General features: G+C 49.0%; 1 protein-coding gene across 3 annotated transcripts in view; it reads left to right on the top strand.

Annotated features, from left to right (window-relative positions):
- Positions 1–18,905, top strand: part of LOC125960209 (protein rolling stone) — a 44,257-nt gene that overhangs the window by 4,278 nt on the left and 21,074 nt on the right. Inside the window, exon 2 of one of the 3 annotated variants that reach the window (XM_049693461.1) lies at positions 3,943–4,758. The exons of the other annotated variants lie outside the window; for them this stretch is intronic. The gene's annotated coding sequence lies outside the window, so the exon portion shown is untranslated. The remainder of the gene's footprint in view (positions 1–3,942; positions 4,759–18,905) is intronic. 3 annotated transcript variants of the gene reach the window in all.

The following is an 18,905-nucleotide window of genomic DNA, read 5'->3' as shown; positions in this document are numbered from 1 at the left end:
GACACACATGCCACACTCGGTGCTGACGGTGACGAAAGCAGCAAACAAATTCCAACTACAAAAAAAAAAAAAAAGACTCAAACTGCAGCTGACGAAAGTCCTGGGGTCCTGTACCGACAACACTAGGGGTGATGGATGGAGATGGATGCGAAAAGAAGAAGAGGGAAAAAAAAACTCAGGAACCATTTTCGAGACAGCTGCACACTGGGTGGTCTCGTTCTCTCTTTTTTGCTCCCGGCCGTCGCGGTTCTCCCCGACAAGCTACCGAATGCACTGTGCATCCTGGTCGGTGCAGATGGATGCGGATATATCCTCTGACGAGAGCACGATGACACGCCAGCGTGTGTTAGTGAGTGTGTGTTGCGCGATCGTTTCTCAAATCCTTTCGGTCAATAAAACTTCAATTTTCATCGTGTTAAAACTAGCACACGCTAGGACCAGGCGTGTAGACATGGCAAGGCCCACACTGACCGTCATCGATTCTGAGTACGCGCAGAAGATAGATGATACCGGAGCGATGTCGAACGGAACAGTTTCATTGAAATAACCGCTAGTACCCAGTGAAACGAGGAAAGCAGCTTAGCGTTATTGTGGCGCATAAAGCGGATTTAAGTTACTGCTGCTGCAGCAGCAGCAGCAGCAGCAGCTGATGCGTTCGATTGCTGACCCGAAATCGCATTGCAGCGCTTATAGTTTTTAGGCAATTGCAGAGAATTGCCCGGAGTGCATCGGTAAATCATGTTTGATTCTCCACTGGGGGCACTAGTCGGCCAGAAGCTAGGCTGTTTGGTTCGTGACTTGTGTCGATTTATCGTGATATGTTTTTCTAGTGTGGCATTCACAAGTTATTCCGTTTGAAGGAATATGATAGCTGTTAACACGAAGTTCGCACAATTATCTGTCAACTGTCACTAAAGATGCTACCATATTCTACTATCTCCGATAATTAAATGGTATTTAATGGAAGCGTACTAACTGACAATGCAGGACCAAAAGCTAACTAAAGGATCCATGCGAAAGAAAGGCAACAAAAACAATGGATAGGTGCTCCTTTAAACTCAATTTAGAGCAATTTGAGAAGTAAGAGACGCTCTAAGTACTTCATATCCTGCTGGCTGGGAAAGCGGCTTCCCTCGAGGACTATTTCTGAGGGAGTGCTTGAATCGTTTTACGGTTCAAAGTTCAGAAATTGGTTTACGCCAGCAAGCTTGGTTTGCTAGCAGCCGGTGCCGTGTAGTTGCTGGCGTCATGGCGTGTGTTGATGGAGAAAATTCAAAATGAAATGAAGTTTAATGTTTACATTGCTCCAAGTCCCGGAGGAAGGTATTGTACGGTGTGTCAGAAAGACTCATTAAACCATCTCCATCTAGATGAACCCCGAGCGAGGATGGTGAAAGGCTTTTAAAGAAATGCAAGCTGCAATGTAGAGTCATTGTTCTACGTGTGGGCGTCCTGGATCATACGGCCCAAGGACCAAAGCAGCGGCGAGCTACTCGCAGGACAATAGACCCAAAGGCCCCTCAGAAGACTCTTGCAATAAGAAGTGTACTTAACGTGCACCGGTGTAGTTGCAGTGGCTGCTAGCAACCACTGCACGACTGCCGAAGATGCCGGAAAGGAAAGGGGGTCTTTTCTTCTCGGGTGACACACACTGGCGTGCAGCGTGCAGCACTACTCTTCAAGGGTGTGCGATGCGTCGATGGGTGGCAAGTGTCGTGGGAGCGTTTAAGATGAGCGTCGCGCCTTGAAGCTCGCTTTTCAAACTGCAGCAAACTGAGAAGTAAAAAAGAAAAAGAAAAAAAAAGATTGGGAGGAAGAGCTAACAAGAAGAGCGGGAGAGGGAACACCTTTTACAGAATTGTGCTTTGTTGGTCGTAAATCGGGAATTGAATTTCCCATCAGCCTGGCTCAAGGAAAATGGATGGTTATTGTAAAGCAGCTCGGGCGCCAGCTACCACCGGAGCCGGAAGAGACGGGCGCAGTGGCCAACTCTCTCTGTCTCGCTCTCTTTCTCTCTCTCTTTCCCACTCTTCGCTGTGCCGTGCTTTGACTTGCGTCGCGTGCCCGGCATGCGCCATGCGCCGCCCAGAGATACCCCATAAAAGTGTCACCATGAGCCTTTTATCGGAAATTTAAGGTTTCCTGTGAACCCGCGGTCCTGGTCCCGGCTCCGCACCGGACCGCGGGATCCGCCATTCTTCGGCTGGTCTTCTTCGGGACTGCCAATTATCTGCGCCGAAACGGTGCCAACAATGGTGGTGCAATCGTTCGGCAGGCATTGAACGGCAGGCAGGACTGCAGCACTCTGCTCTGCTTTGCTTCTGCACACTGTCTGTTGGCAGGGAAGTTGACTTTTGTGCGGTTTCCTTAATTAAGGACTTCACCCTCGCAGTACCGTGGGCGACACTCAGTGTAAGGTGCAGGTATGGTGCAGGTGCTAGCGCTCGGAGTTCTTGATATTTGTTTTTTTTTTCCCTGGCGTCGCGATCCGCTTCACCAGTAACGAGGTGAGGCAGTGATGGCCGAATTTCCTAATTGCATTACACATTACACAATCGAACGCGCTGGTTCCCCATTGGTGCACATCACATAAGAGGATTCGCAGCTCGGATTCGTTTGGCTATTTAAAAGAGAGTCCGTTTTCCGGTTCCAGCTTTAAAACCCTAGCTGCCCCGAACTCGTACGATCGCATTATTAAACCTGCAAACCACAAAGGGTCATCATTAGTAACAGTTTACGAGACGAGCGTGCGTTTTAGTGATAATCATAATAGCTTCGACGAAAGCCATGAGAATCATTTAGAGCGGTACACCCTTCTCACTAGGATCATTATCTTGAAGAAGTGATGGTCCTTTAGATTTGATGATTGTATGATTGTGGTGATACGTATATGCTCTCTCTCTCTCTCTGGCGTTTTTGTAAACCTTGCATGCTGGCTGCGTTTTATGGCTCGTATGTGTAGTTTTCGCTCCGTCCAACATTTGTGGTCATCCTTCCCTCGTACGGTGTGTGTGTGTCCTCGAGGGCAACCAAATCGACTATTATTGTTGTTGGTGTTGATGTAACGACGGTTCAAATGATGAGCATTGTTTTCTCACATTAAAATGGGTTACCATTTCGCCTCTGAGTAAAATGAAACAAAACGGTACGACTGTCGTGAGGCGGATTGCGTTCACTGGACAATTCAGTGGAATAACAGACATATCCTAAATTCACAAGATCCCTTCTTGTTGTCCTGAATCCCCTCCCCGTTTTGTGACACTTGTGCGTTTGGTTCGCAAAGCGAATTTGGCTGTTGGGGTGTCTGATCTCCATTAACATTCGCCTACCAACATTCCGTTGCCTACGGTATACTTTTATTTTTAAGCCATTTGCTTACGGCAAACGAAACATTCGCAACAACGGCGGGTTCTACCTTCTTTCTACCTTCGAGCTGGTTGGCCTATGTCAATACGAAGGCAAAGCATCAACATGGTGGTGTAATGCGATATGATAATAATCCGTTCGTTTATTTTCACACTCACCGAGGCGAACGAATTAAAGTACCAAAAACAAACCGAACGTCCACCCTCAACTCGCTCCGCCCGGGGGCCAATGCATTTGCTACTGCTTTTCCCATTTCCACGATACCACGTTAGCTTTGGTTTTATACTTTCCGGTTCTCGGTTTTTGCTCTTCGTTTTGTTGCTGCTGCTGCTGCTGCTGATGCTGCTGCCACCGGGGGTTTTCGTGCGTTGTTCAGGCATTGCCATGATCACTCTCTCGCTCTCCGTGTTTGTATTTCCAACCGGGTGACCCCTGCCCCCGGCGCGGAGGTACTGGTGACTCGTGATACCCTGTGCCTTCCACGCATAAATGTATGTTTTCCTGCTCGCCGGGCCCCGAAGTCCTTCGATTCTGAACCGCAACGCTCAACGAAGGATAATTTTCATTCCCGTTCAGTCAGCCTCTCCCGGAACTCTGGCCACGGGTCTCTGTCACCTGTTTGTGCACAAGGTCAAACGACTTGAAACGAAACCCGCCTAGGTGGCCATGTTTCTGGTTGCGTCCACGGGGTCAACGGTGTGGAGTGTGTCAACAGTGAGTGAAATGGAAGCGTGGTGAGTACCGCGGCAAACCGACCACCACACTGATGGTTGCCTAAAGGGTGCCGACAAACCAGTGGAAGTGGCCCGCCCGCGTGTGCGTGAGAAGTGCCGTGTTTTGTGTAAAAGTTTGGATGTGCAAAAATAAATAAATAAATAAATAAAATCCCCGCGCGAGCCGCGTGAAGGTGGCCGGTGCCGATAGTAGTGCCAAGCGCGACGGTGACGGTGATGCACAGCAGCTCCCTGGAAAGCGCCAAAGTCGCGAAGTGACCCCCAAGTAGACGGCACGAACGGTGAGCGACTAAAGTGCGAAATCAACCGGAAAAAAGGGGCTGCTTCACTGGAGTGATTGTTTGCCAAATAATCGCCCCCTCCCCCCACACCAAACCGCCCCCGACCCCTGGAGTACTGGAGGTTAAGTGAAGCAAAGGAGAAAGCGTGTGTGTGTGTGTGAGAGAGAGAGAGAGAGAAAGGAGGCTGAGGCTCATCGGTGGCCACGGGGGTAAGCCTCTGGGAAAAGCGCGTCCGCTTCTTCCCGGTTCCCGGCCTTCTCCCCTTCACTTGATTGTCTTCCCGCCCGGAGCTACCAAACGGCCGCCACGTTGGAATACCAGGAGGAAAGTTGTGCGTGTTCGCACAGCGTGGAAGCACCGCCACCATCCTGCTGCAGGTAATGTTCACCGTCCACCGGATTTTGCGTCTTTGCGTCTCTCTCTCTCTCTCTCTCTCTCGCTTTCTGTGCCGATGTCCAACAGTTTCCTAGCAGTGGCCGTATGGCCCCCAACATGAAATACGGTCCTCTGGAGCTCTGGATGGCTGGAGCTCTCCTAAGGCTCCACGTCCCTGAGTGTACGCCTCGTGTCATTACCGGGTGCCATTTGTTCTCGAGACATTCGTGTTCGTTCGTCCGACCGATGGTGGTCGGTCGGCTACTGGAAATAATGTTAAAATTTCCCTTCTGATTTCAATGATTGGCCTGCAGCAACCGGAGGGGGGGGGGGGGGCTGAAAATGGAATGGAAAACGAACGTCGAAGAAGAAACAGCCCCGAAACCGGGGATCGCCTGACATCGCGTTGGTTGGTCTATGGCAAAAGGAGCTGCGAGGAAAAACTGAAGCAGAAAATCGCTCACAAACACATTGGCCAGACTAGCCACCTACACTGATACACAGACACACACACACACACACACACACACACACACATTGGCCGAAGAGGTTGACCTCTGTGTGGCAGATGAAATCAGAAAACATTAATTCCATCCTTGGCGATTGGTACGATGGCAGAAGTCCTTCTCCCTGGTCAAACAGTTGAGAACACACACACCCTCGTGGCCGTAGCTAACGAACAATACGCCAAGTTGGCAAAAAAAAAAGGCGAACAGCACCAAGTATCGGAACAACATTCGAATATTTGCTGATCGAAGAGAGGAGCTCTCGCTAGCCTGAAGAAGCATCGCATCGCAGTTTCGTCCTTTTTGCGTTTCGCTTCTCTGGATGGACACTTGGACATTGATCTTTGATGCGAACGTGTTGCAGCGGCGCTTTTCCGAAGATGGTTTTTTGGCCCATTCCGATCTTATCGATCGAACCAAATAGCGATGGAAAAAATGGCAACGCTGGCTGCTGCATGTCCGAGATGCCGAGTCCGTCCGTCCGGAGAAAAGTTTACCAAAAAGTTTTCGCCACTCCCCCGGAGACCGGGTGGAAGTCCCGAGGGCAAAACAGAAGAGGCCATAATGTTGTTCATCTGATTTCGCTTCGCTGCGTTGGGGGGAGGGGAGAGCTTTACTCATTTAACCGCATCCGGCGTGTGTAATGTTTTGCCAAGTGCCTTGGGCATTTGCATACGACATGCAATTTCCAGCTGACTTAGTTCGGTAAGGGATCACACACATAGACACACACACACACAAACAGGGGCCCCGATGTTATCGTTGCGACCAGCAAGGAGCATAACAAGATGACGAGATTTTTTCTGAATAAATGAAGCATTTGAAGCGTGTCCTGCACCGATGCGGCTGCTGCTGCTGCTGCTGCTGCTTGAAGCTTCACTTTAAACCCGAGGAATTGTGTAGCTATTTTCACGCGATGCCACGGAGCATTCGTTAAAGATTTGCTTTAAATGGAAAATCAGCGAACATTCCGGGGTGAACTTTATAGATGCCCGATGGAGCAGAGTCCTTTTATCGACACAAAAAGGCACCGAAAACAAAACAAAAAAAAACAGCTAAGGATCATCGGCATGCGAAGGGATTTGACGTTTGAGGGACGTTATTACACGATGCTAGAAAGCAAGCAAGAGAACACGGCGCATCATTGGATTGAACCCAAATCCCTCACCCGGCGTTTCACTGACAGCAGTAGCCCAGCAGGAAAGGAAGAGTCACATCAATGACGCGAAGATCATACCGGGCATTACGCGCCGGGGCTAAAAAGGGCTGCCTTTGCCAGTGACGGCACCGGCACGAGTGTCGTCGTTGTCCTCGAAAATATTATGAGGATAAAATACGTGCAACAACCACTCAAGCGAGTGAGTGAGGTGATACAATGGGGATGATTAATGCTTCGGAATCCCATGCCCTCTAGTCCCTTTAGCTAGTCCCTTTACCCACCTGAAAGCACTTAAAAGGGATCGTGAGCCTTACGTGCCTTGAGTCCTTTCGCCCGGGCTGCTTTAGATTGACATTTGAAATCCGATGGTGACCCGACGAGATTGACCTACCCACTGCTTACCTGTCCGCTGGTTATGCTGTTGAATATGCATATTCCATTTTTTCCATAAAGCGTTTCCCTTTCTGAATTATGGACGACATTTCGCATTAAGCTCAATTATCGGGCATCAAATCGTGTCACAATTCGTGGGGTTTGTCTACATCCGATGATACGCAATGAACCTCATGTTGTCGTTGTAAAATAATGGCGGATAAAAATATGAAGCACAACCCGATTGACCACCACCGCAATAGAGCCAATCCGGAGCCATTAACAAGATGATAATATACCGTGCAGCATCCCACCAAACCGATGCGGATAATATGCAAAACATACGCTCGCGCTTATCATCCTCTTGGCCGGGGGGTTGACAAGCGGTGCAAAATTATGTTGTATCTTGTTTGCTGGAAGCCCGACCACATTAATTAGAGATTAAAGGCCTTTAAGGCCGATGCACCACCATTGTGTCAAATCGTCGGTCTCTTTGGCGGAGGAATTTCATCATAATTCACGCACCACCACCAGCACACACACATACCACAGCACAAGGGAACCATGTTGGACATGTTTTATGGAATTAATCCCACAAATGTCATCATCGGCCTCGGTGCGGTGGAAGTAATTGTTTTGAACAATTTACGAGCGCCACATCCATCAGGGAGTCTCCTCGTAGGCCGCGCCCCTTGGGAGGACGAACGGATCGGATCGATAACAATCAATTGATTGCATATTGACAAATGTGATGTGGCAGTCCCACGGGGAGGGTGGAACAACGCATCCCATCCGTGGGAACTGCATTGTCGGAGGTGTGTCAACCCTTGGATGGAATTGAATCCATCATTGGAAGGTTGAAAAAAAAATCGCAAAACCCTCTTCTCCAGAGAAAGAGAGTGAGAGCAAAAGCACACTACAGCACCGTATGCGGATGTCTGCGTTCTCCCACGAGCACCATTCTTTTGAGGTCGTTTGGTGTGGAAAAGGGGGTCCCAATATGCTAAATTGGGAGAAAAAGGTTGCCGCAGAATTGGATGCCAATCAAAAGGTGGTGTCGTGGCGTGGCGTGCGAACTCGGTGACACTCGGCTGTCGTCCTCGGCGTCACTTGCAATCAGGTTGAGCAAATCAGTCACGCGGGGGGAATGCCGATTTTTCCCATACGAGGGGCTCGGTTCCGGTTCCGCCTTGTGCGATGCAACGACACGATGCACATCGTCGTCGACGTCGACGTCGTCGTCGTCGTAGGCGTTGTCACTCTGAAGCAAACGGGTAATTGAATTACGCCAATCACGTCGAAATAGTTCAATTGAGTCAATTCGGACAGACGTACGGACGGGACGGTTCGAGCACGTGGTACATTCCCAGAACGGCTGTGGTAGGTCGTTTGACGAAGTGCACACGCCACACACACACACACACACACACACGCGCGCCCAGTTGCAGTTTGATCCCGGCGCGCGAAGTTATCTTGTCGTACCTCTCGTGCATCGGCCCGTACCGTACCGTGAGACTCAATTCGTGGAGACCCCGTGGTTACAGTCGACGAGTCGAGGGTCAGCAATCGATTTGCATTTTTTAATCCCATCGCTTCCCTGCTGTGCACCAGCTGCGTTATGCTGCGGTTTTTTCTTTCGGGGCTACGCCTTTCGATCAATTGCTGGAGGTCGACAAAACCGGAGTCTCGGTTCTGCGAACTTCGCATTCTTGGCGTCCGCGTCTGTCCTTGAACTTGGGATTTTAGGGGGCTTGGGGCATTGCACTTCCCTTGCATGACACCTGTGCTCTGCTCTCTTATCTGCTTTGTGCCCTCGAACCTATCAAGGAATTCATGCATTCGTATGCTTACGATCAACGAGAAGGCAAAAAAATTTAGACTACAATATCCCAAACCATCCTAAGTGTTTACTTTCAGGCAGATCTAGACAGTTAAGGTTGTCCAAGAAGTTGAGACCTGTCGGAAGGGTCTACTGTCAATCGCCGAATGGAAATGCATAGAATACAGCACTCAAGTTGAAAGCAGTTCGTCAAACAAACAGCACAATTAGCATCATTTACACCCATCATTTTACCTTGCACTCCTGCTACAAAGAGCGCAATCATGACTGCCGACCTTTCAGCATGTCTTGAATAGCCCGGCAAAGCAAGAACCAGAGCACTAAAATAGAGAATGCACCGCCGCGAAGAAACGGACGAACAAATAGCGGTAGCCAGCCAATTCATCAATCCAGGAATGCCAGGAATGGACCACGGAAAGGAATCTCGCTGTCACTGTCGCTGGCTGTGTCCGCTGTTCGCCTCCATTAGCTGCGTCCAGCCACCGGCAGCGACAAATGGACATTTAATTTCATTTGAGTCAGCCTGGGCTGCGGGCTGCGGGCTGCGGGCTGCGAGCGGCTTGCCTTGCTTCTCTCTTCCGTGCCCTTCGCTTCTTCTCAGCTTTGAGAGCTTTGATGCGCTTGCAAAGAAGCCGGAAAAGCGACCAAAAGCGAAGCACAAACCTGCGGGGCTCTCTCTCTCTCTCTCTCTGTCTCTCGCTGTCGCTGCGGGTGGTGTCGGGAAGCGCGCCTTCACAAATAATGAACGGCCAAGGGTGCAAAATTCCAGCTTCCAGCTGAGAGGATAATTTCTCTTATTTTTTTTTGTAATCTTATTTGTTTTTGGCTCACAGCACGTGCAGGAGCCGCATCATCTGGCTAGTTGGGTCTGGCAGGCAAGAGAGACGGAAGGATACGACAAATCAGTTTCGAATGGTGCGCGCGGGCGTGGGAAGTGAGGAACAAGCATAACTCTTGGCGCGTGTGCGTCTGTTTGTGTGTGTGTGTGTGTGCGAGCGAACTTAAGTGAAGTTTCAATAATTTATTTGGCTGTTTAATTTAGCGAAGAGTCGATTCTCGATTCCACCGCAGCGATCGATAGACGCCAGATGAACAACGGCGGCACCGATGGTATTGGCCAACAGTCGCGGCCCCATTTGCTAGCTTGGGCCTGGTGCCTACTGCTGCTGCTGCTACTAATTGAATCCGATCTACGCGGCCGCACCACGTGCAGACGAGGGCGCCCTACGACGCCAGCATCGTCATTGCGCACATCTTGTACCAACCGGAGTTTTCGGCTTCGGCATTTTTGTGGATTTTTTTTTTTGCAAAATTGGTCCCTCGCGACTTGTTAAATCCCGCGTCTTTCTCTCTCTCTCTCTCGCACTTTGTCTTACATGCGGGTGCGATATCTAGAAGCGAAACACCCCTAACTAATAAATTCGCTCGCGAACGCGAACGGAATTCGTCGTCATTGTGGCAAGGCAAAGTTTAACCCGCTTTGATGACGAGCGCAAAAGATGGTTGGTTCGCGAGGAAAAGTTCCAAAACCTACCCCCGTTGTGGAGTGTAGAAGCGTGTGTGTGTGTGTGTGTGTGTTTGAGCAAGGGTACCGGGTACTTTTCTCAACTTTGCCACGCCAAGCGCTTCGCATGCTGACTGTGGCTTGCTGACTTATGCTTTTCACCATGGGAGGGAGGGAGGACGGGTGGTCTGACCATTTCTGGCGTTGCTGGCTGGCTGGCTGGCTGGCGCTGGAGTTGTTTTACGATGTGACATTTATCTTGTCACCCACCGGCATCTCCGTTGACTTTGAGCAGATGAAAGTGAGAGAATGGGTTGGGAAATATCATCGGACCGCTGCTGTCGTTGATGCGCTAACATAAGCGTCGTCGTCGTCGTCGTCGTCGTTGTCGCGAACAGCAGCGCGTCATCATGCCACACTTGTGTGTGTTTGTGTGTGTGTGTGTGCCTGTGTGATAATGCAATTAGAAATTGGGTGTGCCTGCTGGGAGGAGAAAGAGAGAAAAGAGAGGCGAACGCGAGAGTTTGTCAATTCAATTTACCACAAACTTTATGTAAATCAATCTTGAATTGCTTTCAAAAAACAAGGTGGCAGCAAAACTGTGTTCTCTTGGAGTTCTGAAAAAGCCCTCCCTCCGCCCATCCAAAGTTTCACACCTTCACCCAAAAGAGGACGTCTCTAAAATGCGTCTCCGCCAACGACCGTGAGAACCGCAGTTGGCAGTCTGCCAAATGAGGGATTGATGAGGGGGGGGGGGGGGGGGGATGAGCTGGCGTTCTAGCCAGCTCTGGCCATGATCTACTTCCAATTCACGTCCGGACAGCGCTTGAATCTCGGCAAAGCGATCCGTGTTAGTAGCACACCATGGCCACCATCGGATGGGCGCCGTGGGCTCGAGAATTCCCCCGAAATGCCACAAAAAGGGCCACACTAAATCTGGGAAATCTGCACGGGAGCAGAAACACCCGGATATGATGGCCAACGGGCAGGTGTGCATGCGCTGGTAGCAGCAGGGAGTTACAGGGCCAGAGGGTCATGTCCTTTGCACCCCATGTCCTGCCGGCGGCAGCAATCTGATGGAGGCCAATCAAGGATGCACTGTAAGAGACCGGAGGGGAGCGCGCGGTGGACGCCATTAATGGGTCCGATTGTGTACCGCAAATAGAAAAACGCTTTTTATCAACGAAAGCGCAGGTGGCAGGGGAAGAGGGGGTGGGGGGACGGTCAGTGGTGGTGAAGAACGCCATCTAACGCCCTGCCTGCGCCAACCGGGATGAGAAGGATGACGCTTCTCAAGCGGCGATGGTTGGCTGAATGCAGGACAGGAAATGATGCTTGTGCTGCTGGGAGTTGCACTCGGCCTCGGCACCCGAGCCCGAGCCCTGTCACCGATAGGACAATGGCAATGGCCGTTTGTGGTGGGGTCTTCCGGGTGGCATGGTCCCGAGATTCCGAGTTTTCACTCCTTTGATTACGAGAGATGGAGAGGGTGAGAAAGCTGTTGTGGCCAATGCCGTCGCGCGGCATGTTTAGCATCTAGGTCATGTCCCCCAAGTGGACACTTGAGTAATTATTCTCTTTTCTCACGTTAATTGAAATCGGCATTCCATTGGAGCGTCGCACCTGCGAGCAGATCGCCTTTGTTGCTCGTGTTGCTGCATTTCTAGCAAGCATGTCGATGTTGTAATCATAGCTGTGTTTGATAGTAGCATAAGTTATAAAACAACAAACTTCAAACAAAGCTTTAGAAAAGGACCCTTCAAACATGTTGCGGTTTCTTCAGCAACAGTATCTGTTGAGAACCGTTAAGATGCTGCTTATCATGATAGAAGAAAGAGGACATACCCTGGATTCGAATTCGAATTGGCATTTGTTATTACATAAAAACAAAATTACCCGGACATAACTACTAAATGCGTTTCTAGAGACAGGTTGTAAATTTGTTTCGACTCCATCCAAGGCCTTTCTATATTGAATTGTCATGTCGAGTTGCGATGTCATGGCATCCATTTTGTAAAGCCACACTCAATCTAGTGCTAAGCAAAAGCTCTTCAGCGATAGGGTGAAACATGTTGCGGGCACAAATAGTTCCATTGCAAGCACCCCAGTGCACACACTACCCACACTTTGACCTACACTTTTCATCAATTCAGTCAAATTTACAAACACTATTTCACAATCTCTTTCATAAACTTCTTCGGCTCTTCGGTCAGTTTTTCATAGCGGATTTCAATTTACTTGCGATATTTGATGTGGAAAATAGCTGGAACTACCAACTCTGCTCTCGAAAAGGAGGTGGTTTTAAATGCTGAGCTTCTTGGAAGGGAATTTCCATTTCATATGCACAGTTTGGTTAGTATCGATCCATCCATAACCTTTCTTTTGTGTGTGGGACCTTTTTCTTCAGAGTGAAAGGTGTTTCAATACTTCACTGTAAATTGTTTTTCCTTCCTAAAAAAACCCAAAATACGAAATGGCATATTCCATGCCGAACGGTAACTATGAAATTGGAGTCTATGGGCCCTATTGCGAGTGTCTTGTCTTGCAAACGAGACTGCCTTACTACTGCTGAAAAAACTTAGCAGTCTTGTTTAGCTTTTATGAATGAACTTGTGATTTTTTACAGCCTGATTTCAAAACAAATACTAATACTACCAAATTAATCACCAACACAATTAAAAACCAACATCTTTCGCTCCAATGGCAACTACGACCAAGCCAAAAAAATATACCATTTTCAGTCTCGTTTTCAAGACTCAGAGTCTGGTGCCAAAACCTACCAGACTCTGAGTCTTGAAAACGAGACTGAAAGTCGCGTTGCCATTGGACCGAAGGATGTTGGTTTTTAGTGGTGTTGGTGATTAATTTGGTAGTATTAGTATTTGTTTTGAAATCAGGCTGTAAAAAATCACAAGTTCATTCATAAAAGCTAAACAAGACTGCTAAGTTTTTTCAGCAGTAGTAAGGCAGTCTCGTTTGCAAGACAAGACACTCGCAATAGGGCCCTATGTCTATGACGCGTATGGACAGACAGTCGACGAGACTTGTCTAGAGATTGTTCTGGAACACATTTGCAGTTTCAATTTTTGATATTCGATTTACAAAATCCACAACATTGACTCAAGGCAAGGCACTAGTTGTAAATGTAACGGGCATTTAATGTTGTACCTGGCCCAACATTTCCCAGCCCATAAATGACTAGTTCCGGCATGCGACATTATTTTAATCGACCACTTAACGTCAGGTCACTCCAAGCGATTGAGTGAGAACGGTGGCGGTTATCCCTCGTCACCTGCAATTGCTTCCGCACACCCAAAATAGACGCCATTTTGATTCACGCTCGAAAAACGAACCGGCGCTGTACGAGAGCAGCAGCAGCAACACGCCTATCGCTGATTAATGCCATTTTAATCTTCCTCATTACAACCACGGCGTTCGTTCGCCGCATCAATGATTAATGATAGTTTGCCGACAGCGATAGCTTTTATCAGTTGCCGCTACCGAAGCCGCTTCTGTTCCGCTTCTCATCGTTTCACCTCGTGTGACGCCCGATTTGTCGGTCGATAGACCATGAGATCGGTGGCTGCGCTCTGTGCGTGTGTGGGCTGCCAAAATGTGTGTGGGCAGGGACACCTTCTGTGCCAACATATTCCAGAGCTCAATTACGCCAGCCAGTCGGCCACCCAGCCAGCCAGCCAGCCAGCCAGGGGCGGGAGTTATGGAGTTTCGTAAAGGTCGTGCACCGGAAAGCTGTAGCAGTAGACGCCCGCACTGGCCGGGGGTGTATGGTTTTGCGTTTGTTTTAACTTTCACACTTCTTGGCGCACGAAAGCGCATAAATTCTTATTAGCTTACCTAGGACACCTATACCTGCAAGTGTGTGCAAGAAGAACATGTCGGTGTCGGTGTGTGTCACGTCGCAACCGTTGAAGTTTCATTTGAGGGCAAAGGACATACAGGGCCAGGGCTGTGTATGGAGTAGGTTTTAAAGTTATTTCCAGGAATAGTTGAGGAGGGCGACTGTGTACGGGCAAAACATAAACGTAGCGGGCGGAGCAGTGTTTCCAGGGAAAAGTTTCCAGCGGAGCAACACATTTGCAGCCTCTGCACCAGCCCATGCTTTCGGTGGGTGGCAGCATTACATCCAGCTGTGCCTTTCGGAGAAAGGAGGGTGCGATGTATGTAGTTTGTAATTGAACTACACGCGCTAGCACGCTGCTCGTTGTTTAGCATAGCCGCCGTACTCTGGGTAGGTCCTTTCGGGACAACCACTTCCGGTCACGTGTTACGAAGGGAAAATAGGGAGGGAGCAGGAAAAGGGTTGCAGTGAGTAGTGGAGTAGAGGTAGAAAAACATAAAATTATAACCCCGATGACAGGGTGAGTTGGCAGCTGCCATGCTAACGTGCGTTGCGTGCATGTATTGGTTCGGTTTGGGGTCTACCACCGGATAGACGGACACAGGGCGTACGCGTGGTAGAGTGAACGAAAAATACAAAAACCGAAAGTGACATCGACCACTAGGACCGCAGCAGGAGGACCCAGCAGGACCCCAGCAGGACCCCAGCAGGGCGCCCAGACCTTAGGTCTCTGGGAACCACAAACTCCAGGGATCAGCACGAACGCGGGACCACAGGCAAACCTCTAAATCATACGACGAGGGCCCAATCACCTATTGTGGTCGACAGAACGAGAGAAAAAGAAAGAGAGAGAGAGAGAGAGAGAGAGAGAGAGAGAGAGAGAGAGAGAGAGAGAGAGAGAGACAGCAGGTCTGCGGCAAAATGTGTCTTACGTGGTGAACTGAAATTGAGAGGATTATCTGAGCCCGCAGCATTGCTCGCTTTCCCGGTGAGCCCTGGATTCATCCGCTGGCCAGAAGCTCTGGTGGTTGGTAAAAAAAGGAAGCTGCAGCCTACTGACGGTGAAGTTTAACGCTGGTGGGGTTAGAGGGGCCGGGGTGCCAGCGTGGCAGGAGGAGGGATACCCCATCAAGGCCCCCCGGCAGACAGCTGATGAAACGTGTAAACATGTTTCATACTAAGTATCCGGGGAGATCATTTCCGCATTGCGTGACGATAAGAAAATAATGAAAGTTTGTCGTGTCCTTTTGCGGGTGACAGGGCGCTTCGGCTACCGGAGCTAGTGCAGCCGGGCTCGTGCAGTGGGGTATTGGTCAATTGGGGTGCTCGTGCATTGGCATGCTCGTGAAGAGGTTTTTCCGGGGAAATGCTACTGATGGCTTACTGAAGGGGCATCTCCTGCGACGTGTATTGTGTTGCTTTGGGCTTTGTAGCGGTGTGTTATCGATCGTTCGAGTAGGCTCATAGAGTTTACAGAGTGAGAACATGAGTTTAAAGCAATCAAGCCGGATAATATTTGCAGATCCCGTTATTGAAGCTAGCTATTAGTTACTAGATTCGAACTACTTCTTTGTTAAATTATAATGTAAGTTTCAACGTACCAATATCTAGACAGGTCCTATTTAAGTGTTGAGTAACTTTATCTATGTTACTTTTAGATGCACACCAACAAGCGGGCTGAAATTGTATTGCAATAAATTGAAAATGTTCCTTCAAATATGAAACCTGTGCGTGATAATGCGTGGCTCCTTCGTTTGCGAGATTTGCCGTAGCCAGACTTTTTCCTATGAGGCTATTTGAACAGTGAGGTGTATGTTAGGAGTATCTTATGTATCTTGTAAATATGGATACTTATTCATGGTATCCGACGAATGATCAAAGTAGTCTAGAACTGGAACCATTTATGACAAACAGAATCATTTCTTCTTCACCTGTCATCGTGCATAGTTCTTGTTTCCTTACTTTAAGCAGAGAGTATTCCACTGAAATTTCGGTATTAACGCTAATTTCAGGAATTCTAATTGTTCTACAGATTTTAAAAATTATAAACAACGCTAGTTCTTTCTTCTGTAAGGTCCGGAGTTCAACTTCTGTAATCGCTGACTCGAGTTTAAAAGAATCTTTCCGTTCGGGCGCATAAACAACTTTCCATCGCGATAAATTGGTGCTGGCTCCTTTCACGCGATGATGCGATCACTCATCCGAAACGTGTTTTCGAAGCGTTTGGCTTTCTTCGAATGGCTGTGTATTAATTTAAATGCCGCAGATCTCTGACTAGCTGATAAAATTCGATTAAAAAGGCTCCGTGCCAAGAAAAAGATCCCTTTGGAACGTTTCTAATTAAGTGGCCACGAAACTCCAGCTTTGAACTTTGGAAGCTTTAGATTTAGGGATTTCAATATGATATTAGTGTTCTTTAACTATTATTATATTATCAATCACTATTATTAAATATTTTTTTATTGAAACATCTTTGCATTCATGCTTTTGCATGAATAACCTATAAAACCAGCGATTGCCTGAGGTCTTATTTAGTGTTTTCGCACTACTGATTACTATCTGATATCCTTGGTTTGCCATGGCCTTCAGCCACACCATTAAAATCTGTAAGTAATTCTTACTAACGACAAAAATAAACCTGCACTGATGATGGAGCAAAGTGAACACCGTGTCTAAAGGATGTCTCGCAAATTGGCTTCTCATTTGCAACAGTAACTTTCCACATCAGGCAACGCCGCAACGTTGTGTAAATGCCATTGTCGTGACCAATACATACCCGCTAAATGTTTGGCCTTATTGCAAAAAAAAAAACGGGAAAATAAAACCTCAAAAGCATGCTCCATGCTACGACACCAGCCTCCAGGGGGTGGACGGGAACAATTGTGCCCGGCATCACGACGGGTGGCCATTTTAAAACAAATAAAAAGCGACTCCAGAAGCGCTCTCTCTCTCTCTCTGCTTGCTTCACACGGATATTTACCGTAGAAGTGTGGTCGGGTGTGTGTGGGTGTGTTGTGCCGTTTTTTTTTAATGCAAATAAAGTAATGAATTTCCATAGTTTTCTGGAAGTCATCTTTGTCATTCGTTTGCTGGCGGCAGGCAGCAACGACCCTCGGTAGCTCCGGTGCAGCAACGTTCGTGTTTGTCAGCCGGAAGCTATTGTTTCAAAAGCCCTTAGCACATCGTACGTTGACAGGGCTTTGTGGGTGTTTGCTACATAATTTATGAATCCTTTCACTTCCACCTCCCCCCCCCCCTTTTCTTCCTCTTACCCTTCTCAAAGTCTATTCTGGTGCTTCTACTTTCACTTTTTCCCCCGGCCAATAGAAGCTTCCCCTTTCTTGGGTTTCCTCTTTCGTATCGTTCCGATCTACTGCCGGGAGCGCGCAGGTTCCCAGGTTGTTGTTCCAGAGAGCCTGGTGCTGATGTTGCTAGTTGTGGTTGGTCGGTCCGAGGGCCGTTTCCCTGAGATGGTTTCTGGTGACCGGCACACCGGTAGCTCCACCACACGCCACATTATGACGACAGTTTCCTTCGTGTCTATTTCTGAGCGTTGGCCGGGGCTATTTTTAGACCAGCTCCACCCATGGCGGCGCTTCACAGTCGTTATGCCTGCCGTGAGAATGCACCACGAACCACGAGGGAATGGGACGCGAAGAGAACGTATATATTTATGAACCAACCAGCAGCAGCAGCAGCAGCAGCCCGAGGAACGGCGCAACATCAGGTGCGATAGTGGCCGCCAGGACGCTGGTAACAGTGTCCATGGCGCTGTGCTTTTCGTAGTTCAGTGAACGGTGTTGCTCGGCCCTGCATAATAGATACGCTCGACGGAACGGATTCCAAAAAAGGACGGTCGAACTGGCCGGCAGGCAGCAAAAGGAGGAGCAGTTTCTACGCTGGAGTTTTTTTTCTGTGGCGAATCCCGCTAGCCAACCCGACACGGCAGACTCATTGTTCGTCAAATGCAGGCAACAAACAAACACTGGGGCGGCCCTGTAGTGGAACGGGTTTTTGCAAAATGAATCGACGGTTTCGTTTCGCCATTTCGCGTCGCGAGGGAACAAAAACATCTCTTTTGCGCGCAGCAACGAACAAAACAAAAACAAAACAGAAAAGGACAAGTACGAAGCCGAAGTATCTTATCGCGCTCCTTTCGGCTCGCCCTCTCCACATGACTGACATGCTGTCGTGTGCACCGGGCCCAAGACATCCGTTACGGAATGTCGTCACAAGCCGGTGCTCACTTCCGGTTGCCTCACTGATTGACGCGAGGGAAGCGTTGAGAATATTGCAGAACGACTGCCACTTCTGCTCCCCCAACTCCCAAATGACAGTTCCGAGTTCGTTTACGCCCCATGCCAGGCGACCGGGGGTGACCTAGCAATAGCAATGCAGAGAGGAAAAGAGGTAGAGAAAGAGAGGGAGAGAGAGAAACGGAGCAAAGGTGCAGGTGTAGTAGTCCCCAAAAGCAGGGAATCCCCTGCTGACACCAAGTAAGGGATCAATAAATATTTACCGTCCCCGAAGAGGCGGCTCCTAGCTAGACGAGAGCCATCTTCGAGCACGAAGCACAGGACAGGACGGAAACGAGTGTCTGATTGGTTGTAGGTCCCAGTATGGTACCTAATCCTATGGCTTACAAGATACTCCAGATAGCGAAGAGAGCAACCAGCCAGCCAGTAGACAAGGCAGTAACCGGTACCGCACCAAATGATCTTCAAGATCCTGTGGATCCGCAGCAGATGTCGATGTTTTGGCGCTTTCGCCCGCTACTCAAAGTCATCGTCCATCGTTCTGTGCCGCACCGTGCTCGAACTGAGCCGAAATGGGTTGTAATGGACACACAGACCCGGTATCGGTCGAGTACGTGCCGTACGACGTTTGGCATTTCCGCACGTGCCGGCGC

The sequence above is a fragment of the Anopheles darlingi genome, chromosome 2 (genome assembly GCF_943734745.1).
Source record: "Anopheles darlingi chromosome 2, idAnoDarlMG_H_01, whole genome shotgun sequence".
NCBI lineage: Eukaryota > Metazoa > Arthropoda > Insecta > Diptera > Culicidae > Anopheles > Anopheles darlingi.
The sequence above is the reverse complement of the archived record's forward strand: the minus strand, read 5'-3'. Positions and strand labels throughout refer to the sequence as shown.